This window comes from Sceloporus undulatus, chromosome 1, assembly GCF_019175285.1.
Source record: "Sceloporus undulatus isolate JIND9_A2432 ecotype Alabama chromosome 1, SceUnd_v1.1, whole genome shotgun sequence".
In the NCBI taxonomy this organism is placed as follows: domain Eukaryota; kingdom Metazoa; phylum Chordata; class Lepidosauria; order Squamata; family Phrynosomatidae; genus Sceloporus; species Sceloporus undulatus.
In genome coordinates, this window is record NC_056522.1 from 27935710 (window position 1) to 27962391 (window position 26682).

Consider the following 26682-nt stretch of genomic DNA (forward strand, 5'->3'; position numbering starts at 1 on the left):
TGGCAATCTACTGAGTGACCTTTGGATAAGTCACACTCTCTCAGCCTCAGAGAAAAGCAAGGGACAACCCTCTCAGAAAAAAAAATCTTGCCAAGAAAATCCCGTGATAGCTTTGGTTTAGGGTCGCCATAAATTGGAAATGGCTTGAAGGCACAAAACAATAATCTTGGGAGTCCTTTTTTTGGCTGCGAAGTGATACACAAATACAGTACTTCTAACTAACTAATTAACTAACTAAATGATTGATTGATTGGTTGGTTGGTTGACTGACTAACTAACTAGTGGTAGTGAATCTGTTCTGGAGTTTAGTATCAACTTGAATAGGCCTAAACAAATGGTTGAGCCCAGACCCCCAAATAGGGGCCAGAAGGAGAGCCAGCATGGTGTGGTTTGAACATTGGACTGTGGAGACCAGGGTTTGAATTCTAGCTTGGCCATTTAAACGCACTGGGTAACCTTAGGCAAGTCATACTTTCTCAGCCTCAGAGGATGGCAATGCCAAAGAGCCTCTGAAGATACTTCCCAAGAAAACCCTATGATAGGTTTGCCTTAAGGTTGCCATAAGTTAGAAATGACTTTAAGGCACACAGTAAAAACAACAAGAAGAAATAGCTTGTTGGATAGCTATTTGAAAGTTCAGCGACACTGGTACCACCAGTTTCCACTAGGAGCTACTATTTTTTTTTAAAGGTATGTTTGTGGGAGGGGGGTAAGGAGCCTTTTTTAAAAAAAAAAAATTTAAGTCTCAATTCAGATGAGGAATCTGTGAATAAACATGGCTCCTTTACATTTATTTATACCAGAAGAAAGGAGCTGTTTTGCCAGCCATGGCTGAACAACAGGGATCTGACTGAGATATGCAGGGGGACTGAGATTTAGAAGGGTAGACTTCTGCCCAAAACAAGATGTCATCTACCTGTGAGACAAATAATGTCCGCCTGAGGCCTGAGACATTTCAGAACCTGTGGCTATGCAAACTGTTGATTTAAGAACACCCATGTTTAGTTAGCACAAAGTTTTGGAAAATAAAAAACAGCAAAGCAAAATAAAGAGAGAGAAGTGAGGAGGACTGGAAAGGAGAGAAGACATTTCAGCTTGGGATGGGTTCCTTTGGAGTTTCCTCATAAAGGCAGTTTCATGACAATATAATTAAGAAATAAGACACGACAGCTTGGCATTTCTGGCTTATTATTGCATGCCTAAGATGGCATTGTAGGTAGAAGGCTGAGAGGAGAGGGACTTTAATCAGACAGTAAGTGCAATAATCCCTTTGAAATGTGCTGTCTGGAGATCCCAGTTGAAATGGAATTTAGAAGCAATGTTAAGGCAAACAGACAAACCGCTAAATTTATTGTGCATTAATGGCTGAGTGGGAGATTCAAAATCTGGTCTCCCAGAGTCCTAGTTCAACACTCAAACCACTATGCCATGCTAGCTCTCATGTTTTGACTTACATTCAGCAATTGATTGAATGCGACTACTGTAATTGGGACTAACCATGTGGTGTAGCGATTTGAGACTACAACTCTGGAGACCAGGGTTCGATGTCCAGCTTGCCCATGAAACCCACTGGGTGACCCTGGGCTAGTCACAGGGGCAGGCAATGGCAAACCTCCTCTGAACAAATCTTGCCAAGAAAACCTCATGATAGGTTCACCTTAGGAAATTATCACACAAAATCTGCACAGGGATAGACACAAGTTGTAACTGTGAGTTATGGATCTTATCACAATGCCCAGTGCCCAGGCAGCAGGCAGCTCATATCCAACCCTGACTTCTCTGGCAGCTTTTCAAGGACGGGAAAATCCCTAGCTGCCTTGAGTCCCTGTACTGGAAGGAAGGTGGGATATAAATAAATAAAATAATAATAAAATTAAAATAATAATAGTTATAAATATTGCACAGAATAACAGGCAAACTTAGGTTTTGGTTACTTACTAACAAATAGGAGCAATAAAATTACTATAAGAAAGGGTTGCAGTGACCCAGTGCGGATTGTTTGTGGCAGACCTATGAGGTGCACCAGAGAGTAGTCATGGGGTATGGGGGAGGGGGATGAGGGCATCCCCCTAGTAAGTAAGAATGTGTTCACATTTCCTTGGTACATTTGTCTGCCATTTTTCATTAGATGCCTAAACTCTACTTATAAATGCTCAGCTAAGGTTTCAAATTACTGCAATGGTAGAAATTTTGGGAATGAAGAAAAATTTCATGGGGGAGGCAGAATTCTTATATGTGATGCCCTCCCCCATAGCTACACCCCTGAGGTTCATTCAGTTCTGGAACTCAAAGCCAAAACTCATAATTCTGTAATTTGTGAGCTTATTATTTATTTATTTTTTGGCACCAAGTTCTGATTGATGTATATTGGCCACTTGGTAAGGAAGCATTTGTGTTGCAAGCAATGTTTAATGCTGATGATGATGAAGAAGAAAAATCTCCTGTCATATTATCTGGATTGGGGTGGAAGTACAACAACCATCTTCTGAGTTTGAATTTCCCCTCCTTGTCGAACGTGCCACACAATGGTGGATGATGCTGCACCTGATGAAATGGTCTCTTATTTACAAAAGCCTAACCCACAATTAATAATCTAGTTTTTTAAGATGTCAGAGGATTTTTTTTTTCTTGCAACAGTTTATCATGGCCTGCCAGCCTACTACTTGGGAAACTCAGAATATCTCTTCCTTCCTGCTTCCCAGCATGAGGCATTATTTAAGGAAAGCAATATGGAGGCTAATAAATCTGTCGCTCTTGGCAGCAGAGCTTAAGGCTTGGTACTCTATGGTGTGAATTTCAGACTCAGTTTCCTCATGATGAAGATGTTAGCAAACCGGGGCACTGCGGTCCTCATTTCTCTCTCTAACCACCAGAACTGGGAATTTAAGAAGTATCGTTGGGACCAAGAAGACACAGCTACTGCCAGAATGTTATTTTGCTTCAGTAAAATATTTGGTAACTGCTAGAAAAATATTTTCATTAGAATTCAAAAGAAGGCATGAAATGAAGTTGTTTTCTTGCTAAATAGTTTATGAGGAGAAATGACTCTAAAAACAATGGTTTTTTGAGTTTTCCCTTACTTGGTGGAGTTTTATACTGTTTGCAGCATTGCCAGTATAAATTTTGTAGTTTTCTTCATGCTTGACAAACATTGCTTTGCATGGTTCCCTTTATTGGGCTTTATTTTATCCTATTTTATTCCTTTTGTGGCTTACATCTTCATAACTTTTTGAACTTCATCCTTCTCTGTACTTGGCTTCAACCTGAGGGGCCTTGCCTTCAGCCACAATCTTGTTTTGCTTCACATGGATGTTTTTTTTTCTCTTTTCAGAGTCAGTCCTTTCTACTTTTTAAGAAAAAGATCACAACACACAACACAATCCCACATGAGATATCAGTTTCCATGTGCCTTTTCATCAACTGAGATGTTTTAGCCAAGCCAGGGGCATGTATTCTTTTTAATAAATAAAGCAGAACTGGGCATTCATTTTAAAATGCATTCTGATTACTACATTTCTTTATCTCAGCAAAGGTTTATTTTCCACAATCCTCCAAATATATTGGGTTCCAAGTCCCAGAATCCATCAGACATATTTTATTGTTGGTGTTTGACTGTATGTGTTTAGAGATTGAAAGAGAGAGATTTTGCAGTAGTTTGAAACTTTACCAAAATAAATTAAAATAGTCAAGAAACAAAACTCCACTCATTCCTCAAAGGACAGGATGGTTAATTTTTAGGGGGGAGATGTCAATGTTATGGTAGTAATAGGATATGCTCTTTTCTACCACAACAATGATCTTCCTACCAAGTATGAAACTATCTTGCTCTTGTGTTCTGTTATTATTTTTCATATTATAGATAGGTGGGACTTGATCCCTAAACTTGTTGGGTATGAAGAAACTAGAATCGGAAGTGCTATTTCTTCCAGGCAAGTCTTCCAGGCAAAGATTTTGTTGAAAAAAATCTAATTTATTGATATTATAAATTACGAGATAAGGCTGTAGATTTCCACAAAACAGTACACAAAAAGTGTGTGGTGGTCTGAAACCAAAAGAATGTTTTGCATATATTACAGAAGTACAGTAATGCAAAATTACAAGGTATAGAACACAAAGTATCATCCAGAAGTTGAAAAGCATAACATATAATGTTTTGCTATTAGATTCCTAATATTTTTGAATTTTTTAATTTGTATGATATAATGTCTTGGCTGAGGAAATTAATCCATGTGCATTGATCTTAGGAGAAGCTTTTAAAATGTTTTCTATTCTGGAAAATAAAAATAGCAAATTGCTTCCAATACAAAACACTCTTTAACAAATGGATGGCATTGTGGAATTCTGTACAGTTATTATGTATGCTGCAAATTATGTATTTTGATTAGTGTCACTTTTACCCAGACTTCCATCCCATTCTATTTCTACCTGAGTTGGCTTTAAAAGTACTACTTTCTAAAACCATTTAAAATGGTTCCCCTTCCCCCTTTGAATATTTGCATTTAAAGGTATGTTGTGCTACACTTACACCACAGAGAGCTGCTCACAGTGTTCAGAGATGCCCAGATTGTAATGACAAGGTTCCCCATGACATTCTTGCAAACAAGCTTGTAAAATTTGGACAAGACAAGATAAGTGTTACATGGATTTGTAATTGGTTGACTGGCCAAAGCCAAAGGGTGCTCAACAATGGCTCCTTTTCATCCTGGAGAGAAGTGACCAGTGGGGTCCCACAGGGCTCTGTCTTGGGCCTAGTGTTATTCAACATCTTTATTAATGACTTGGAGGACAGAATTGGGGGCATACTCATCAAATTTGAAGATAACACGAAATTAGGAGGAATAGCTAATACCCAGAGGAGAGAATCAAAATTCAAAATGACCTGAATAGACTTGAAATCTGGGCCAAAGCTAACAAAATGAAATTCAACACAGAGAAATGTAAGGTACTGCACTTAGGATGGAAAAATAAAATGCACAGATATAGGATGGGGGACACCTGGCTGAACGAGACTACATGTGAAAGGGATCTAGAAGTCCAAGTTGACCACAAATTGAACATGAGTCAACAGTGTGATGCGGCAGCTAAAAAGGCCAATGCGATTTTAGGTTGCATCAATAAAAGTATAGTGTCTAGATCAAGAGAGGTAATAGTGCCACTGTATTCTGCTCTGGTCAGGCCCCACCTAGAATATTGTGTCCAGATCTGGGCACCACAATTCAAAAAGGACATTGAGAAACTGGAGCATGTCCAGAGGAGGGCAACTAAAATGGTGAAGGGTCTGGAAAACATGTCCTATGAGGAATGATTTAAGGAGCTGGGGATGTTTAGTCTGGAGAAGAGAAGGTTAAGAGGTGATATGATAACCCTGTTTAAATATTTGAAGGGATGTCATATTGAGGAGGGAGCAAGCTTGTTTTCTGCTGCTCCAGAGTCTAGAACAGGGGTAGGCAAGCTTTTTGAGCCAGGGACCGGGTTGCTGTCCCTCAGACAACTGGGGGGCCGAAGCCAAAAATTAAATAATTAAATAATTTTTAAAGAATTAAATAAATAAATAAACCGGGACAAATGTAGGACAAAATTTTCAAATGGAGGACACTTTTTTAAAAAAAATAATAGAGGACACGCAAAAAAATTGCTGGTTTTTTAAAAAATGTTAATATAAATGCATGTTTTGGAGGCTTCTATAGACAATTGCACCCCTTGCCCGCCGCTTGCCCCCCCTTGCCCGCCTCCTCCTGATAGGCCAAAGGCCCCACGCCCTCACGCGAGAGGCCAAAGGCTCCAGCGGCAATCGGCAGCAGGACTGGGCAGGGGCCGGTCCCAAGGCCTTGCCGGGCCGCATCCGGCCTATGGGCCGCAGGTTGCCTACCCCTGGTCTAGAACATGGTACAATGGATGCAAACTGAAAAGAGATTCCACCTCAACATTAGGAGGAACTTCCTGACAGTAAGGGCTGTTCGACAGTGGAACACACTCCCTCGGAGTGTAGTGGAGTCTCCCTCCTTGGAGGTCTTTAAGCAAAGGCTGGATGGTCATCTGTCGGGGATGCTTTGATTGAGAGTTCCTGCATGGCAGGAGGCTGTATTGGATGGCCCTTGTGGTCTCTTCCAACTCTATGATTCTATGGTTCTATGATTCTATGTCTGTGAGGATCAGATTGGGTCATATAAATAAATAAAATAATCAAGAAATTTTAGATAGGGATTTTGGAAGACTTATTCTTGTATTCTCAGCTATCATAGGAGTTAGCCTAGCTGTAGGTTAGGGTCATGAAAATTCCTCAATCTTATTTTTATTTCATTTCAAAGAATCCTACTGGGCTTTCCAATTCAATCTAGCTCCATATTGGGTTGCAAGCCATTTCCCCTCATTGGAAATTTGTGCATATTATTTTCAATGTACAGTGGTGCCTCGGGTTACGAAATTAATTCGTTCCGCCGCGGCGTTCATAACCCGATTTTTTTCGTAACCCGAAAAAGCCATAGGCGCTAGCGCTGGAAAGCCGCGTTTCGTGCGAAAAAGCGCCGAAAAGCACCAAAATTTTTTTTCGTAAGCCGAAAAAAAAAACGTAACCCGGAACAGTTTTTTCCTATGGGAATTTTTCGTATCCCGGAAATTTCGTAAGGCGGTGCTTTTGTATCCCGGGGTACCACTGTATACAAATTTTAATATGCATTTGAGTGCACTGTCCTCGTTGACTAAAGTGGACTTATGTGCATTTTTTCAACAATGTCAATTTTTAAGCCACATTTTAACCACATTTTTTCTAATGTACTCAGGGCTTCACCGGCATTTTTCACCACTAAGCAAACACCACAAGCCTTGCAAACGTGTGGATTTCTGCAGCAAAACACACTTCATTCCATTGCCAGGGAAATAGATCTTATCATTGGGAAATATGAACCCAGTGAATTTCTTTTCCACCTCTAGCTGTAGGTGTAGCTCCCTGTCTTTTGCTCACATAGAAAATACTTTCTTGGTGAGAGAGAAAGAGGGAAGGGAAGGAAATTAGCATGTCACCGTGGCAAAACTTCCATTTGTTAATGAAGATAAAGTTCCTGGGAAGGGGGTTGGAAGGGTGGGGTGGAAGTGAAGTGAGTCCTGCCTATGAAAATTCCATAGCCCAGGAGATTAAAAGGTTTTAGAAGGAAATAATACTTTTCTTGTCACTGGTATTCAGTGGCAGAATGAGTGCAACAGCTGGAAGGCATATGCACAGTGTTTACTGGAGCAATTCTTACACTTTCAGACAGAAGGAAATCCTGTGCAGGATTGAAAAGTGCAGAGAGTTGTCACCAGGGAATAGGCTGTCTGTGTGTCTCTGTGAAAGGAAAGCTGTACGGACCACAGACTGTGTAGCGGGCACTTCCTGCCCAGTTCTCTGTAGCAAATCAACATTCCCTTCTCTCCCTCTGCCGCCCTCTCCCCCTTTTTTGTGATGTATGTGGTGTGTGTGCATGTGCATTTCAACTCTAGAGATAGGCATCTCCAAAGATGTTATGAAGGTTTCAGGATTTATTTTGTATCAGACATCTAACACACACACCCAGACCAAAATATTAATCCTGCATTTCTTGGCAGAGGGTGATTCTGGAATGTTTGCCATCTCTGGGGTCATACAGATTGATCTTTCCAGGCTAATAAGACATCTGATAGCACCCAGGGCCTTTGGGGACTTGTTTTTTTTTTTCCTTCACGGTGGTGTTGATGGTGGAAACGGCATGGATTTCTAACTGCTGCATACTTCCATCAAGGAAACGCCCAGCAAAGAAAACGGTAAACTGTGGTGCTGTCGTGACTGACCACTTTGCAGCAATGTTTAACATTCATATCTGACTGTTAATAAAGAGCACACTCATTATCCAAATCTGTGTTAAATACACAAACAAAATGGGCTGTTTTGCCAAAGATACACGGGTGAGGTTTCAAATCTAATCACTGTCAATCTGGCTATAGCCAAAATAAATTCTATGGGAAGCAAAACAAACTGTTGAATAGACAGAGTGGGCTTTAGAGGGCTTCTTCTTCTTCTTTTTAAAAACCAACCCCCACTCCTCCGTTTTCTTATTTTACTGAGTATTCAGTTTCACTCCTATTCTATAACAGATATAATCTTCATATGTATAGCATGCTTGCCGAAATAGAGAAAGGCTGGCATATTCTACTGCCAGAAAAACAAGGAGGGAGGGCAGGGGAAGGAAAGGTTATGTAAACTATTAGTTTTTAATTTGAAGCAAACAAATTGTGCCCCCGAGTACATTGGTAAATATAGTACAGCTGTAAAAGTTTTGCATTGGTAGAAGCCATTCTAGTTTCACAATTGTGGCTTTTAAAATTAGAAAAGACAAAAGTATTCTCTTACCTGTTGACTAATGATGAGTACACTCACCTTGGAACTGCAAAGTATTTCTGAGTTGTCTTAGCAAGTGTTGGGGGGGGGCACGCTTTCTTTATGGAAGTATAGTATGTTCAGTGTACAAGTTAAACAGATAGGGAGACAAAATGCAGCCTTGCTTGACCCCCTTGCCAATTGGAAATCAGTGTGTTTCTTCATATTCTGTCCTAACTGTGGCCTCTTCTCCTGAGTACAGGTTATACATCAGGACTATCAAATGTTATGGCACACTCATTTCTTTAAGAGTGATTCATAGTTTTTCATGATCTACAGAATCAAAGGCTTTGCTGTAATCTATAAAGTATAGTCTGACTTTCTTCTGAAATGCATTGGTGCACTTCATTATCCAACATATTTTGGCAATATGATCCCTAGTGCCTCTTCCTTTCCTGAACCCATATTGGACATCTGAATTTTGTCTGCCACTTGGCTTGTGTGGGAGCTCTCTTCAATGTTAATGCCACCCCATTTCTTCTTAGATTTTCAGTTCCTGAGTAAAACACTTATATCAGTAACAGACAATTAAAACCAATCCTACTATAGCTTCAGTCTATAAAATCCAGGGTTTTTTAGTTCACTGGCAATTTTGGGAATTCTTTGCTAGAATGCTAGTCCATCTACAGCATTGTAGCTTTCCAGCAGAAAATTCTAAATACTTCACCAATGATTACAAATGCCAGGACTTTTGATGGTGGAGCAACAGTTAAAACAATATGAAAACCCTTTTCTCTGGGTGTTGAAGGAGGCCCTTGCTATTTTCTGCCCCAAACTGAAAACATTCCCTTATATTCATCTCACAAGAACTTAAGAGGTATCTATCAATATCTTACCCAACCTACCAGATTTCATCATAACTTAACATCTGACCTATTGCTAAATTCTTCTACATGCAGCCTAGGGCTGTCAGACTCTAACTCAACCATAAGTCGCTGTATGGACAATATATTAAGTCTGGGCTTTGGTGCAAACTAAAGAAGCTATTCAAGGCATGAAACCTATTCTTAAAATGGGTTCAGCATCTTGGATACTTCCCTTGTAGTTCACACTAAATGCCAAAACGATTTCACGCTCCCATTGACATGATACCCACCAGTTGCCCCTGGTTGTGACCTATATTCCCCTTTTGGCTTGGCTGAGTTCAGTAGTTTCATGGCCCTGTGTGCTGCTGGCTCTTTCATTCTTCTACAGCTTTACTTTCCTGCTTTTAGTTTTAGTTGTATTTGTGTGCTGAGCTTGTCATTCAAATAGATGAAAAACATTTGCCACTGAAAATGTATCCTGGCTGGGCCATTTGAGATAGTCTCCCCACCCTCACAGACCCCCCCTGTCCTGCCGTCTTTGCCCAATGAGGCATGCCTGTTCTAACTATTTCATGGTTTCACAATCAGATAAGGCCCGTTTTGTGTTTGGCTTTAAGTTAAATATGCGAGACTCCAGCCCAACAAAAGCATAATTCAACCTATGGACTGCCAAGTACCCTAGGTTCTAAAATATATGCAGGCAGCATGATGATATTAATAGGGAAGTCAGTATCTAGTTTCAGGCTACAAAGCAAATCGTGAAGCGGAAGAGGAGAAGTGCCAACCTCTGAGTAAATGTAAGACAAGCAGCACTTGTATATACAAGTAAGATAAATATTACCTGGATTAGTGCAACATGCCTTGAGCAAAGCACTATGGTCCATATCTGGGACTCTAGCTATTAAAAAATACTCTTGTTAATATCTCTGAGAACTGGAGGGGAGTCATGCCTGCTCAACTGTCAATCAATCATCTAACTGTCCATGTTCTCCTCTTCCTCCTTGTGGTAGAGAATAAAGGAGACAGCATGAATCTTTGGATTATAAGAATGAATGACTTTATTAACCAACGTTAGTGACTCCTTGGTCACACTCAGGACAGATGTATCCAATGAACAGGAAGGAATGAAGACATTTAAACTGCTGATTTCTGCCCTCTGTTCACCCTACTGGGCTAAAACCCAACTGGCAAGCTGGTCTCCCAGTTGTTCAAGTCTGGACAGAAGCTGTACCCACCTGGCAAGAATATTGCATATACTTGGTGGAATGGGGTGAGGCAATTCCCAAGAAGGATATAGTACTAGCCAACTTCCAGAAGAATTGGTGTGGGCATTTTCTTTTTAAAACAAGTTACAATTTGGCTTGATTTTAAAGTGGCATGCTTATTCCCCTAGATTTTGGGGGCAATTGTTATGAAAACTATACAGAACATAGGAATGGACCTAGTTAAGAGAAGTGAAAAATTTCAGAAGGTTAAGTTTGTGTGGTGTGTGTGTGTGTGTGTGTGTGTGTGTGTTAAGGGTTGTTTTTAAGTTTGGGTGGCAAGGAATTGCTTTCCCTTTTCCTTATATCCTTTTTGGGTGCTTTGACAGTACTATGAAAATAGCACTATTCCATAGATTTAGGATAGATGTGAGGGCCAGGAAATTATGATGAATGAGTAACAGTTCAAGATTCAACCCCCCCCCCCCCCAAGAGGGCACCAATGCTTCACAAAGTGCCTTGGGACAGGAGTGGACAAGGATAATGGAGCACAGAATAGCAGAGGTACAAGGTCTTTAATACCCAGCATTTCCCATGGTGGCATCCAATAGTATACCTTCCCAGGTCCTCCACAAACATCACAAAAAACTCTTCTAACGTTCCTGCTCCTGGGAGAAAGAATAGCCACAGAATACCGAACTTTGGGCCAAACTTTTGTCTAACACATCTACATCACTCCCTCAAAGCACTGTGATCAGAGAGAGTCCTGGTAAAATTAGAAGATGGAGCTGCCAGCCACAAAAATATGATTCCTTCCCTTTCCCTCTCTCTCCACACTGTTTTACATCTATGGATTGTCTAAGGATAAAGGTATTAGAGACACACACACCATCTGTGTCTTTGGGTCCTTTGACATGCAAACAGTTAATTCAGAAGCTGAAGATATTCAGAAATTTAAAGGTCCCAGTGCTGTGGATACTTCATGGCAGAGGCTGAGACAAGATACCTTGTGATCCCTTTCAACTCTGATTCTATGGCCCTTATCACACAGAGGCTTACCATCAGCAAAAGGTTCCCGAAGTGTTCCTGAAGCACAAAGGTTGATAGCTGGCCACGCTTCTTAATCGTCATTGAGACGTTCCGCTTCTCTCCTGTTGTCAAAGCGTTCCCTGAGCAACCATTTATTGAATAATAGGAACTTCTGTTATTCAAGAAACAGCTGCTCTGCAAGCACTTTTGACAATGGGAGAGAAGCAGGGCACCTCAATGATGATTAAGAAGAATGACTGGCTATCCCACCTTCACACTTCAGGAATGCTTCAGGTACCTTTTTCTGGCATTTAGCAATGGTAAGTGCCTCCGTGTGAAAGAGACCTAAGAAATCTGGTTCACTTTGGAGGATCCCTGCTCTAATTTGGCAAAAATCCATGCTTAATTGGCATTAAAGCTCCCACCTGAATGCAATAACACTGAGTAGATATCATGTAACACACTGAGAAATCTCCTTGATTAATCTAGTAAATGTTGCTAGACATCTTTTAGGGGGAAGGATGGGTATTAACTGCAATAAAGCCTCTCTGATGAGTCACAAAGTTGGGTATCATTAGCCTAACTTTGTACCAAGAAAAAGAAGGCTCATTTTTACCTTGGCATTATATCTGTGGTGCCTTTTTCATAGATCTGTTGGGCCTTGTGCCTAAGAAAAGAGAGAGAGTTCTTGCCAGCCAATTCATCTTCCCTTTGGTCTTAGCTACCTTTGGAGAGCTTCCAACTCTTTACTTCTCAAATAGTGTGTGTGTCCCTCTTGCTGTGTCTATGTTTTGTTGTTGCAAGGCTGGAGAAACTCTTACTTCAAACAGGATCACATCATTAGCATTCTTATAATTTACCTGTGTGACAGACAGAACTTGGGAGAATTATGTTTTGGATAAAACTCCCATAATCATGGGGTTGGGGCATTTAGGAGGACTGTAGTCGCAAAAAAGTAATTTTCCTAAGCTCTCAGGATGGCAATGAATGCAGAGAGTAAAGAACTTGCTCTGAAATTTGTGCAAACCTTACTTAATGTCCTTCCTCCTCTTTTATATTTGCTTTGCATCATCAAACATTACAAACGTCCATGATTTTTCTGTGACACATTGATTTGTGAGTGAAGAAAATATATGCACTTTGGCAGTTTTAATAATATTATAGTGAATTGTGAATCAAACAATGTTTGATTCAATGTGTAATTTTGCTAAGGACAGAACAACCCTGGGGGAAACAGTCAGCTTGAGATGTTTCCACTGAACAGAGTTCAGCAAAGTCTTGATACTTTTAAATGTATTTTCCTCCTTAATTATGATGGCACACAGAGAATGTAAAATAGAAGTCAAACGTTGGGGTGAGGGAGAAACTTTTAACTCCACCCAGATTTCATAAAAGTGTGTCAGAAAAGTTACAATAAACCTCAGGAGGAGAATGTCAGTACTTTCTTTAAGTTCCAGAATATAAAACCTAGTCTTGAAATAGTGAAAAGTTTGTGGATTTTCCTTCCTTCCTTCCTTCCTTCCTTCCTTCCTTCCTTCCTTCCTGAGAATTGGAGATTCCCAATCCCTATCCTAGTTAGATTAAAATATTTAGAATAACCAAAAGTACCCTAAATTAACCAGGCAAAAGATTTCATTTTTTAAAAAAAATATTTTAATTAAAAGTGAATGAAAAGACTTCAGATGTTAAACATCATCTTACAAGGAACATTCCTTCCAATGTGAGAATAGGAGATACTTTATCTAAAATGATGGTTGCTACAAGGCATACATACATCATCTAAAATCAAGGAAAGGATGCTTTATCCTTTAGCACTGGTGAAGGATAAGTCATCTCTGGATACATTTTGGAAGAAACTCTCAAGTTGTCATCAGAAGATTTAAAATTATTTTGATTACTTATGCAAGGTTTCCCACATGCATATGGTTCGCTTTGGATAAAAAGTTTGCTGAAACATATTGAGCTGCTCTTCTTTTTTGTGGTGCAGGAATCTATCCCTTTTATATTATTTTTAATTCTGGTACCAGCATTTCTGTTAAAGGAATAATGCCCAAGAACACACTTATTTCATTAACCAAAGTATACCTGCACTTGGAAATATACCTCACTGAACACAATGTGATTTCTTCCTGAGTAAAGATGTAGAGTTGCTCTACACAATATCCAGAATCGAACACTGGTTCCAAATCAAGTAAAGTCATTCTTCTGAATAACTGTTCCTTTTTTCTTCCCCTCCCCCCATCACCATTTGCTTTAAGAAAATCTAGATACATCAAGAGTATGGTGTGTGTGTGTGTGTGTGTGTGTGTGTGTGTGTGTGTGTACTGTTTAAATTGGTGGTTTCTTTTTTTAAAGAAGACCAAATATGCTCGGACTCCTGAGTAGCTGGATTTATTATTTTAGAGAAAAACATTTATGATTTTAAAAGAATTGGTGCTCTGGATTTCAAAGAATCCTCTCAAACTACATAAATGAAGGAGGAATTATTATGGTTGAGATGCCTGGCTGGGTGATTCAGTTTTTAATGATTTTGCTTGCATTGAGTTGAGTTTTATTTTCCTAAATGAAAAAATACAATGAAAATATATATTTTATTTAAAAAAATGGTTTATTAAAGTAAGTCTGCAATCATGTACCCATTTTCCTGGGATCATGGTCCACTGAACTCAATGGGACTTACTTTATAGTGAAAACTGGCTAGAATTACACTAAGTTCAATAGGGTTTTCTCCTAGAAAACTCAATATATGGTGTCAGCCTTAACAAATCTTATAAACAGATTTTTTTTAAAGGGCTAAGCACCTTAATGCAAAGTTCCATGTGGTGAAAGAAGTAACATACCCATCAACTGTCTTGATTTGGCCAGGATAGTCCCAATTAATCCTCTATTGTCTTACTTTTTCAACTGCTTTCAAAATATCCCAGTTTTTCCTCTTCCCACATGCTCCATTTGAGAGAGAGAGAGAGAGAGAGAGAGAGAGAGAGAAAACAGCTGGAATCCTCTCCTTCCCAGTAGGTTCAGGCAAAAGCAAATTACTGCAGCCTCTATTAGTTTGCCTGTTCTTCCTCATGAATAACTTTTATCACACTGACCACACTTTGAGGTTGCTTGGACAGATGTGTCCTGGTTTTCATTTGTGAAATGTTGAAGGTATGAAGCAACAGTGGTTGTTCCAAAATAAGCAGCCCTTCCATGTCTATGTTAAGTTGATATTGTCCTATGACACACGTCTGGTACCTTAAGTGCAGTATGTGCCAATGAGATCTAAAATCTTTCATTTTCTCATTGAATTTCTTTTTTGCAATAAAGTCAATCAAGTTTTCGATATAACATAAATAAATACAGTTCTAAAAAGCATAGACTCATATGCAGCTTCTTATGAATGGTGTCTAATAAAGATAACTACATTTTGAGCTCTTATTTGGTTTCATAGTCATTTATGCTGACGTTTTACAAAAAGCAAGAAAAGAAATCCTCAAGTCAAAACAAAAAAATCCAACACTCTGTTAATAAAATAAAGAAAGATTTAACCATCATGGGAAAACAGCCCACCACACATAACAGATGAGAGGACACAAAAATCTTGAAGATCTCATAGAAAGGTTTCTGTAAATGTAGTAATAATTCTGAAGAGCACATATGCAAACCATCCAGCTAAGTCTGTAATTGTCATTATGCATTGTAGCTGCTGTTGTTAAAAGTTTGTTTTAAAATTAAACTTCTTGATCCACTGGTGTAAAAATCAGAGAACTGGATTAAAAACCAATATAAAATTAAAGAGAAAATACAAGGTTTGAAATTGCTATCTTTTTCAAAACTATAGAAAGAGAACAGCTTCTGTTTGCCACTTGCATTTTCAAGCTCTGCTTTTTGTCCCCCACACAAAAGAATTTAAATGATCACCTCGCTTAAAATATTCTAGAAACATTGGACAGGAAAATTATCCTAGTTTTATTTAAGTATTTTGTTGCCTTGTTTTTCTTTGAAAGACCTACTAACATCTTTTCATTAATCTATGTTTGTGTGTGTATTAAAAAACTTCAATTGGACCTGGACACAACTGAAGATGTATGGATCCAGATGTGGGTGCGGTTCTTTTTAAAACCTGACTTGGTATGTTCTGAGGTTTTCCTGTAGTGAATTTCTTAAGCCTCTGATATGAACAATGAATAAGACTAAAAGGCCTAGGATTGGGTGTATGAGAGACGTCTTTGACACAATAGGGTCAGAAAAGTTAAAGACACATTGTTTGATGGCAATTTTGGCAGAATTGCTAAAACACAATGCAGGAACTGCAGATCTTATGTCATTCCAGAGAAATGGGAAAACATTGCTTTGATAAAATATGACTTGATGTAAGGTATATGAGTTAGTAGCATTAACATGACAAATAATGAATCTCACAATTTCATTGAAATTTGAAAAGAGCTTCCTTGACCAAATATCAGTCCTATTGTAAGTGTAGAAGGCATTTCCCATAAAAATAAATAAATCCTTGAGTATGCTTTTTTTGAGGAGGAGGAGGAGACAGAGGAGGAGGAGGAGGAGGAGGAGGAAGAAGAAGAAGAAGAAGAAGAAGAAGAAGAAGAAGAAGAAGAAGAGATGGAAACCAAGCTTTATGAGAAACAAGGAGCTGGGTATGCTTAGCCTGGTGAAGAGAAGGTTAAGAGGTGACAAGATGGCTCTGTTTAAATATTTGAAGGGATGTAATATTAAGGATGGAGCAAGCTTTGTTTTCTGCTGCCCCAAAGACTAGAACATGGAGCATTGGATTCAAACTATAGGAAAAGAGATTCTGCCTAAACAGCAGGAAGAACTCCCTGAAAGTAACAGCTGTTTGATGATGGAATATGCAGGTTTGGAGTGTGGTGGAGTCTCCTCCTTTTAGGAAGTTTTAAACAGAGGCTGGATGGCCATCTGTTGGGGGCACTTTGATTGTGTATTCCTGCATGGCAGTGGTTTGGACTGGATGGCCCTTGGAGTCTCTTCCAACTGTATGATTCTATGATTCTATGTTGCTGAATATTTCAAAGATGAATTTTGTATGCACTGTTAGGATTAAAAATGAAAGTTGATCCAAATGTTGCAAGAACATATGAATGCAGGGCGGACCTATGCTGGTTCAAACCTGTGGCCTCAAACAGCTTTCTGTTCCAACTGAGGCTGACTTGATGGCTCTGACAAACTCATAACAAGGACCAGAGTGCAATAGTACCTTTCCACTTATTTCCCCTAGCAATGATTCTTCAGAGGTTTGCTCCATCTCAGATTGCCAGTTCAGAAACATTTGGGTCCTGAGGTTTCTGGGCCCAAACCTGGGACCTAGGGATGGTTCCTGGCAATGTCACTAACTATTATTCATTCAGTATCAACCACTGTTGCTCACAGCCTGTCATTCAAACAAATGCAGAGAGAGAGAGAGAGAGAGAGAGAGAGAGAGAGAGAGAGAGAGATGCTGAATCACTGGCCGCCATCAGCCCAGGTCCCAGCTGCACTCCACCAGCACTTTTTAGAAGGAGGAAAGCTTTCCAACTTCTAAAAAGTGCTGGCAGAGTGTGGCTTGGATCCAGGTGGGACCTGGGCTGATGGTGGCCAGTAGTTCAGCAGTGATTTAGTGAGTGATAATCTCCGCCTCCATCCTGCATCCCAGCTCCAGCCTGGGAGGCTGGAGCTGGTTTAAAATCTTCAGCGATATGCTCCTAAGACTTGGTACCTCAACAATTGAGAAGGAAGAAGGAAGCTAAGGAAATAAATACATAGAACGCACCTCCCACTGAGAATCTTTGCAAGTTCTCCCCCCTGAGAATCTTTGCAAGTTGCCACAACAAATCCAGTAATCCTTGCACATTGTACCATGCTGCTGCTCTCCTAGCTGAGATGGAGATTTGCCCACAGCCCTTTAGTTTTGCCTGGAGCTTAGCCCACCAAAGTTGGGAATGCAAGGGCCTCAGATCTGGCAACCTTAACATATTGGAAGTAAAATATATGCATCATAACTACTAGCCCTTTGTGTCTTGTTCTTTGTAGTTGTTCAAGATAATGGTTTTCACTAGATCCATGGTAATTCACCATACACTTCTCATAGAATTTAACTACAGTCAGAACTATGCTGCAGGTGGATGATGTAGATGACTGAATAATCATTAACCCTAAAAGAAAAGATGTTCACTCTCTCACACACTAAAAAAAGCCAATAAATATTTCCACATGTTGGATTATAAAAAGCATTCCCAAAGAGATTAAGAAGTCTGATCACAGATTTCCGCATCATATACAGTTTTGTCTTAGGTTGCTTTCCCATCATCTACATATTTCGTTTGTACTTATATGAAAAATAACTTTTTGAAAAGCCTTCCAGTTAGCTTGTAATCTCTTAATATATCTGATAGATAAAATAATGGATCACAATGGATCTCAGTTATTTATACAGGTTACTCTGAGTGCCTTAGATTTCTTAGAATGATTTCCCCCAGCAGAACACACTTGATAAGTGCTGGATCACATCTCCCATCACTCTCCCCCTCCCAGGTTAGAATATCCCTGATTCCTGGGGGAGATAGGAGTGAAGCTTCTGTGGGTCTGGTGGTCACTAAAGTTTGGGAAAGTTGCATAGACAACAAAATCCTCACAACAGTTTTCTTTCATTTAAGAGATACAGATTTACCCAGTGCCGTGAAAGTGAATTTTCTCAATTAGACTGTGATCTGAAGCTGGTGTTGAGAGTCCATTCCAAGCAAACTATTTGCCCTCCGCTTTAAACTTTTAAAGTAATTAGAGTTCCTTTTTAGTCTAAGTTTCAGAGAATTTTAAAAACTCTTCAGTAGGGGGAGAAAGAGCCTTAGTTCCTGGCACCTCTCTCAAACAAAACAAGTGCAGTCGGATGGAATAGGCAAGTGCCCTGGAGATGGGGCTGAGAGTTAGCAGCCCTCCAGTCAGTTGAGAATGAAGCAAATGTGAACTGCAGAACAGTTTAAGCAAAAGGAATTAATGTCACTTCTTCCTCAATGAAGGAATTGCTTATGTAACACCTCCTCCCTGCAGGGGCATCATCCAGTTGTCCCCAAGCAAGGGTGCCATCTTCTGAGTAGCAGTTCTCATAACAACAAGAGTCACAGGCTTACAAGTATTCTGAGGCATACTCTAAAAGAATAATGCTGGTTTGATAGCACGGGGGAAATCCTCAACCTGTCATGTCTGGGCCTGGACAAGTCTTCTCATACAGAGCTCCCTTTTGTTATTCCAAGAGGCCACCTGGCTTGTTCAGGGGTCATCATAAATTATCTCAAAAGGAAATATGAATAGCATTGGGGAAAAAAAAGAAAATAAATGTGTAAACCTACCATGCTGAGTGCAGCTTGTTAACCATACCACAACATGTTTTTCCCCCAAATAAGCTGAGAAAACAGATCTACTAACCTACTGATAGGCTACCTATACATATGTGGGTTGGCTTTGGCAGTGGCTCTGAAATTGTGCAGACCTACAGTAGGCAGAAGCTACTTCAGAAATGGCAGCTAAGGTTGGCTCAAAAGATTTTGCCAGCTGGAACTTATTTTTTTTCTCAAGATACATGCATTTGAATGATTTGTCAGTAGAAAGAAAAGCTAGCTTAATAACCAGACAGTAAATCCCACACAATATACAGTTAGGAGATTATTGATATTGATGGCTGATATCCTGGCAGAATCAGAGTTGCCAGCATTACAAATGGAGATGGCTCTTTTAATGGTTGTATAGAAGGGGGGAATTTCAGTAGGTGTTGCATGTCACCTGGTTGCATGCCAAGCAACATTCCCCCTTCTGCATAACCATTAAAGGTACAGACATTGTCTCCATTTTTTCAGACTGGCAACGAATGGCAGATTGCTATGACTGCTTTCATTCAGGGCCATATAAGCAAGGTTCCTAAAGGAATCCTATGAGAAACACCAATATCAATTGCTACTGATAATTCATTTCAGCCATCCTGAGGGGGGGGGAGAACCCCATGAAGAAGAGAATCACTTTTAGGTGAGACATATACTCCAGCTGGCTGCTTGATGTACAATCTTTATTTCACAGTAGATTTTCAATCCCTGAAATCATATAGTGAATTGATTTCATATCTGTGAAGGCTGATCTTTTCATTTAGGAATGAGTTTAACTGAATCAGAAGCTGCTGCTAGGATCTGTTTGGGATTTTCAGGCTTCAAATAGTACACCTGAGTATTCCATCTTTAGAGAAGCAGTAGATTCTGTTTCATTCAAGCAGAGTACAGGAAGATATTTATCAGGAATTTTGTGAGCATTTATGACAGATCTCTGTTTATCATATACCTTCAGCAAAGCAGAATTTATCATCTCTGAAGACAATGCCAATTTTGAAAAGTTCACACTAATGGACATTTCTCCCCATGTTTGGCCCAAACAGAGTATGGAAAGTTACTTTTACACACAATTCATTATCTAAGTGAAAAGCCCCGAAAGGTAACTTAATTGTTATCCACCTTTTGTAACTTTTCACAAATACTGTTGTATTACTGCATCTATATTTGTTACTTGTTGTTGGTATTTGTCTTTAAGTCATTTCCAGCTCATGGTGACCTTAAAACAAACCTATCATGAGGTTTTCTTGACAAGATTTGTTCAGAGGAGGTTTGCCATTGTCCTCCTCTGAGGCTGAGAGCATGTGACTTGCTCAAGTTCACCCAGCAAGTTTCATTGCTAAGCTGAGAATCGAACCCTGGTCTCCCAAGTTGTAGTCCAACATTCAGATCACTACAGCATGTGGGCTGTAAGATTTGTTACTTAGTGCTTCCTTATGTAGGAAAGAAATCCGCCCCAAAATTAAGAAAATGGTTGAAGATTTTTTTGGGGGGGGGGGGTTGCCTCAAAATGCCTCTAAAAATATTTTTGTGTCTCCAAAGTAATGGAGAAAATTACAGCACATATGCTACTTATTACATTCAAAACATCAAGATAACACCAGTCATTAAATTATTCTTTCAAAAGGAATGTGATTATGCTCTTGTTATCCCCCAAATAGTGTGCCAGGGTGGTGCAGTGGTTTGAGCACTGGACTATGACTCAGGGTTCAAATCCTCACTTAGCTGTGGAAACTCATTAGGTGATCTTGAGCAAGTCACATACTCTTAGCCACAGAGGAAGGCAAAGGCAATCCCCCTCTAAACAAGTCTTGCCAAGAAAACTAGTGCCTTGGGTCACTATAAATCAGAAATGACTTGAAGGCACACAGCAACAAATTCCCCAAAGGAATAGGTAATGAATGTCATTACTTGAAATACATTACTTTTAGGCTCTGAGCTGAAATTTGCTCCCCTGTGATTTTCACCTATTTGTTTAGTCCTGCTCTCCACCATTTCAGCCTCATTTTATGTGTGATGGTCCTTCAGGTATTTGAAGACGATTGTCTTCTTTAGACAAAGCCCATCCATCTCCATCAACCAATTTGGTTTCTGTAGCCCCTTATTGTCTTGGTCATGGTCACCCTCCTTTGGGTACATTCATGTTTGACAACTGCTTTTCCAAATGTTGAATCTAGAACTGGGCACATTAGCCTGACTAATGCAGAATGGAATTACAGGCATACCTGCTCCTGAGCTTTATTTCTTTCTTTGGTACTGGAGATAGAAATAGCATGGGAAGAATAGGGATAGATTCCTGCACCATGAAAAAAAGAAAGAAAAAAAAAAGAAAAAGAAAAGAGTAGTTTAACATGTTTCAACAATTTTTTAATTCAAAATTAACATTATGTACATGTGAAATAAAGCAAACAGGTCAGGTAAGCCTCACATATAAGTAAACAAAAACATTTTGAACACAGAGATTAACTTAAAAGTGTCTTCCAAAATGTATTTTAGGATGATATTTTTCGTTCATCAGCCTCTACTTTTCTTATGATTTCACTTTGGTGAAACCTCTATATCTATGCCTTTTCACCATGCCAGGGCAGTTGGTGAAGTGGGCTATTCTGCTTTTCTTTCTGTTTTGCTTTTCACACATGCTCACTAAGTGATTCTGGAGGCAGCTGTTTAGCTTGTTTATTGTGTGTAAGCACACAAAGCTATGGAAGGATCACCTAGGGCAGAATCCAATTCTTTTCCAGGTCAAGCATATTTGACTGCAGGCATGCTATTGCAAGTCTTTCTCCAGCCCCTTTTCATCCTCCTCCCAACACCAATGCTGCAAAGAAACCTCTGGCTAGACAGAAGACAAGAAAAGGGAGACTGGGCTAGATTTTGTTAACTGAGGGATTTGATAACTGGGGGATACCTGCAATGTCTATAGTTTAGCTTGGCCATGGAAAGTCACAGAAAGCGATATAGCCATGAGGGAGAATGTTCACATGAATCCATTGTACAGAGCCTAACCAACTTTAACACTCTCTGGAGCTACTGTGCAGGCACACAGAGTTTATTTTTCTTCATATTACTTTGTTTAAAAGTATTTTCTGCTCTGCTGGTTCTTTCTGCCCTTCAGTAACGTTGCTTTCTTCCCTTGTTCTTTATTTTATCTGAGTTGGTTTGTATTGTCTGTCTTCATCTAGATCATCTTGTCCCTGGTTTTGTGCCTTCTTAATCCCTTTGGCACAAATCCTGCCTTTCCCTTCAGAGTTTAATACACAAAGGGATATAAATTAGCCTTAGAAAGCAAGGGAAATGCAAATCCTTACAGTATGCTTGCAAACGTATTCCCAAGTTTTGAAAATGCCACCAGAACCTCAATATACATCCTCCATAAATGAAATTATCATTTAAATTCCACCAGGCTGAAAATGGTTTATTTCCAGACTCACTTATGAAGAAAAGTAAGAACACAGACTCTCCAACTGTCCTGATTTGTCAGTCCCAATTAATCCTCTCTCATTCCTCTTTTTCAGGTGTTTTTAAAATGTCTTGTTTTTCTTCCCTCCTCTTACACTTTTCCCTTTTGCCCTTAACTTTCTTCAGTTGCTGCAAACTGAGTTCACGGTGCAAAAGTAGTTTAGTGGGAGAGGAGAGGAGAGGAGGGGCACAATCTTGCTCTTCCCAGTAGGCTCAGGCAAAAGCAAACTACTGCAGCTCCTTCTAGCTTGTCAGTTATTTTTTATTAGTAACTTTCCCCATCTTGGCCACAGGGTATTTTATAAAATGATTTTCTCAATGAAGTCCCGAAGTATGGCTGTGCCTCAAAAATTATGCAGAAACCCTTGTACTCTTGCATAATGGGGAGAAAAATTGTTGAAATTATGTGTTCTCATTAACATGTATATGAAAGATATAAAGGAAACATAAGAGGAGAAAAAGACTAGGGAAGGGCAGAGAGATCATGAATGTATCAAAATAAGAGTATTTATATTATAAATATTGCTTTTCTGGGTAGTCAAAATATGATTAACTAGGCAGTGAAGATGAATTTCAGTTTTTCCCGGAAGGAAATAAATTTTACAATTTGGTTGTTTAAGCTGAAATAGTGTTTTTGTGGGGTTTTGGGGCTATGTGGTCATGTTCTGGAAGAGTTTATTCCTGATGTTTCACCAGCATCTGTGGCTGGCATCTTCAGAGCTGCCATAATTTATTTTGTGTTAAATTTTATACATGGTTGATATGTGAGATGTAAAATGGAGATACAAGACAAATTACATAATATTTTATGCATACATACATACATACATATGAAATTATGTGTTCTTGCATGCAGGAATTATATAAGTGAAGATTTACAGAATGATTTATGGGGTAGACCAATATTCTGATTCCCATTAATACATTCATACAGAAAAGCACCAAGGGGCAAAAATCTAACACACAATCTGCACAAAGTCTTGGGCTATTCCTGCTTAAAATAGTGTAATCCAGCCAATGCTTTGTCTTCCTCAGTGCTTATCTTTTTCTTTTTGGAATGTGTCTTTCTTATCTTCTTACACTTTTCTTAAACACAGATATGTCAGCAATTTACATATTTTCACAGTAGTCGACTGTATAACTGCTTCTGTTCATCATTGCCTTCCTGCCCTTTTATGTATTTGGGTGGTTTCCAGAACCTCCGTGTCAATGATGTCTCTCCCTCATTGTTCCATCTCTTAACATGCTGTCACTTGAAATGCAACCAGTGTTTTAAGAAGCTCTGTAGTCAGTGTACCCTGTAGGCATGAAGAAACCCTGTGGCATCTTACAGAACTGGTATAAATGCTGTAAATGGATTGTTGTGCTCCAAACAGCAATGAATCAGAAAGTATGAATATTTCAGAGGAGACCATCCTGGTTGGTAGACAACTACTCCATGCCTTTGCCTCCTGAAAATCCAAGAGCAGAAAGAAATATTTCTCATGTCCCCCCCCCTTTTTTTTTTTTTTAAGCTGGAGGATTTGTCTGAGATAGAGATGTGAAAAATGGTCTCTTGAAATTTTCCATCTTACATGTGGGCAGAGAAAGGGGAAATTTCTACAGGAGATCGAGAAATTCTCCTACTTTCTCAGGTGGTGTCAAATTTGTTGGCGGCCTGACCACCATTTTGTATTTTGTAGTGTTCTGAAAGGACTTAAAGGCACCAGATTATGTCTGATATTGGAGGCTAAGCAGGGTTAGCTCTGGACAATACTTGGATGGGAGACTGCCACTTAATACCAGGTGCTGTAGACTATATTTCAGAGGAGTATCATTTGCTAGAGAAAACCCTATGAAATTCATGGGGTAGACATAAGTTGACAGGCAACTTGAAGACACATATACACACAAACACACATAGTGCCCTGAACCTTGTGCTTTCTGATACATTGTGTGTCTATGGGTTGTTATACACTGTGTAAGAGTTGTGACACAGAAGGGTGGAAAATATACACGGACAATTCAGCTAAATTGTCTTTTTTCCTCTGGAAAATAGAGTTTAAAGAAGTTTTAGCTCATGTTCACTTCAGATTGTCACATTATTGCTTAGAGTGGAAAGAGATGTTTCAAAAGACATAATAAATGGATGCCAACCCCCTGCCCCCACATCAAATATTCAGTGTGACTCATCTAATGCTATATTTTTATGCAGCAAAATAATCTCTAGATCCAGCAATTGAGGCACACAATGTAGAGAAAGGCTTGGTAAATGCACACAGGCTACATTCACCCATTCCCTCAGCACAATGCACAAGATATGATGTGCAACATGCAATATGCAATGCACAATTGCAATATGCAAAGACAAGGCAAAGAGAAGCATCCTGGTTGTCAAACACCATTCCCACCAATGTTATGGTGATTTTTTTGCCCCATATGCGTAACATGACTTATGTATGCATATATTCTAACTGGATGCCAGCCATAGTTTCCAAGGTCATGACATAAGGCAATTAATACTAGACATTATGAAGGGAGAGATTAAACTTGAGACAAGGCTGCCATTTTTGGCAGCAGCTCTGTTCAGCGGCAGCCTTGTATCATCTAATCTCTGTCATTAGAATTCTTGGACTACAATCCAGTAACGAAATTGCAAGGGTACATTTTCTACCAGCACTTGACACAATCGCAAACAAAAACAATAGAGCCAATGCTGTATAGTGACCGCGCTGTGTGATGTTGATTGGGAAATTCAAGTTTGAATTCCACTTTAGCCATGAAGCTCACAGTAACCTTAGGCCAGCCACTATCTCTAAGCCTAATTTACCTTACAAGGCTGTAGTGAGGACAAAAACAGAATGCTTTACATGGCACCTTGGAACTCCTCAGAAGAGTTGCATAGAAATAAATAAAAATAAAAATAGCAGTTGTTTTTTTTTTTGAAAGCCCTGCTTATTAATGACACTCTTTGAGTACCTTGTGCCAAACCATTTCTTAGGTGAGCCGACCTTACAATCTTGTTGTCAAGAAACTCCCTAATCCTCCTCATGATGAAGCTTCATGCAGATTCATGATCCCATGAGAGATGCGGAAAACCTCATAGGATTTAAGCAGGAGGTCACATTGAAAGTATACATGATCTGAGAAGTTTGTTCATGTTCCAATATTTGTTTTTTGTTTTTTTTGCTGTCTATGTGCTAGCCTTAAGCCTACATGAATCATTGTAATGAGCAGTGACATGCCATACTTTTATTTTCAATAGTACTTTAAATGTTTCCGGAACAGTTTCTACATAAGAAAGCATAGTCAGAATTTCTGCTTGGGTTCTTGTAATTTGCTAAAGTAAGCAAACTATCTAAAACCACAAAAAGCCTACCCCTCAGACAGAGTAGTTTTGGAAGCAATAAATACCAAAGCATTTCTCAGTCATGCTGCTAGTTGGTGAGTCAGTACATAAAGGGAGTTCTTAAGACAAAGTTGGATAAGTAATTTTGTTTAAATAATTGTCATGAACATGGTGTGCTGGTTGTCACACATGGATCCTATTATTGCAATGCAACCTATGAACCTGAATAAGGCCATGTTGTATTCTGGGAATCAGGAGATGCTTTGCAACCTTTCTTTAGGTTTTTTTTTTTTTTTGCAGAAAAAAAGAAAGTATCTGTTAATCTGGAATATTTTTATCTGCTTTTTATTTCATCCTGCTTTTCCAATCTCAAACTTTACTTTTAAGGTAGTTTAGGGTCCCCCATCCATTCTAGGGTGAGAGTTACAGTCCTGATTCATCATCTGTCTTCCCACTTTTCAGCTGCTTTTTAAATGTCCCAGTTCAGCTCTCCTTCCTCCTACCTCCTCACTTTGCCCTCAGCTTGCTTCAGTTGCTGCAAACTGAGTTTAAAGAGCAAAAGTAGTTCACATTCAACTCAGTAGGGAGTGAGGATGAGAGGCAGAGTCTTGCCCTTCCCAGTAGGCTCAGCCAAAAGCCAACTGCTGCAGTCTCTTCTAGTTTATCTGTTCTTCTTTGTTAATATTTTTTGTCATCTTGACCACATTCTGATGTTGTTTGGTCCTGGTTTTCATTTGTGAAGGGTGTGCGGCTCCATAAAAAATTTACGGAAGAACCTCTTCCTCTATGACTATATTTGTTTTCTATTTTTATTATCTGGAGGCAGTTTATACATAAGTGAATATCCAAGATGGCAAGCCTTACCCACTGCAGTCCGAACAGCTTCATCCTAGCATATCATTTTAGGATTTTACCACCTTGTTTGGTTACGTGTTCACATCAGAAAACATTTTTCTTACAATATTCTGTACTTTTCTGTTGCTAAGGAAAATCACCTGTCCTTTTGTCTCTCATGTATATTTCCTTAAACATTCCATCATTCTTTCACAGATCTTTACCCCCACCTGTTTTTGGGAGTTACCTAGAAAGCTGCCAAAAACAAAGG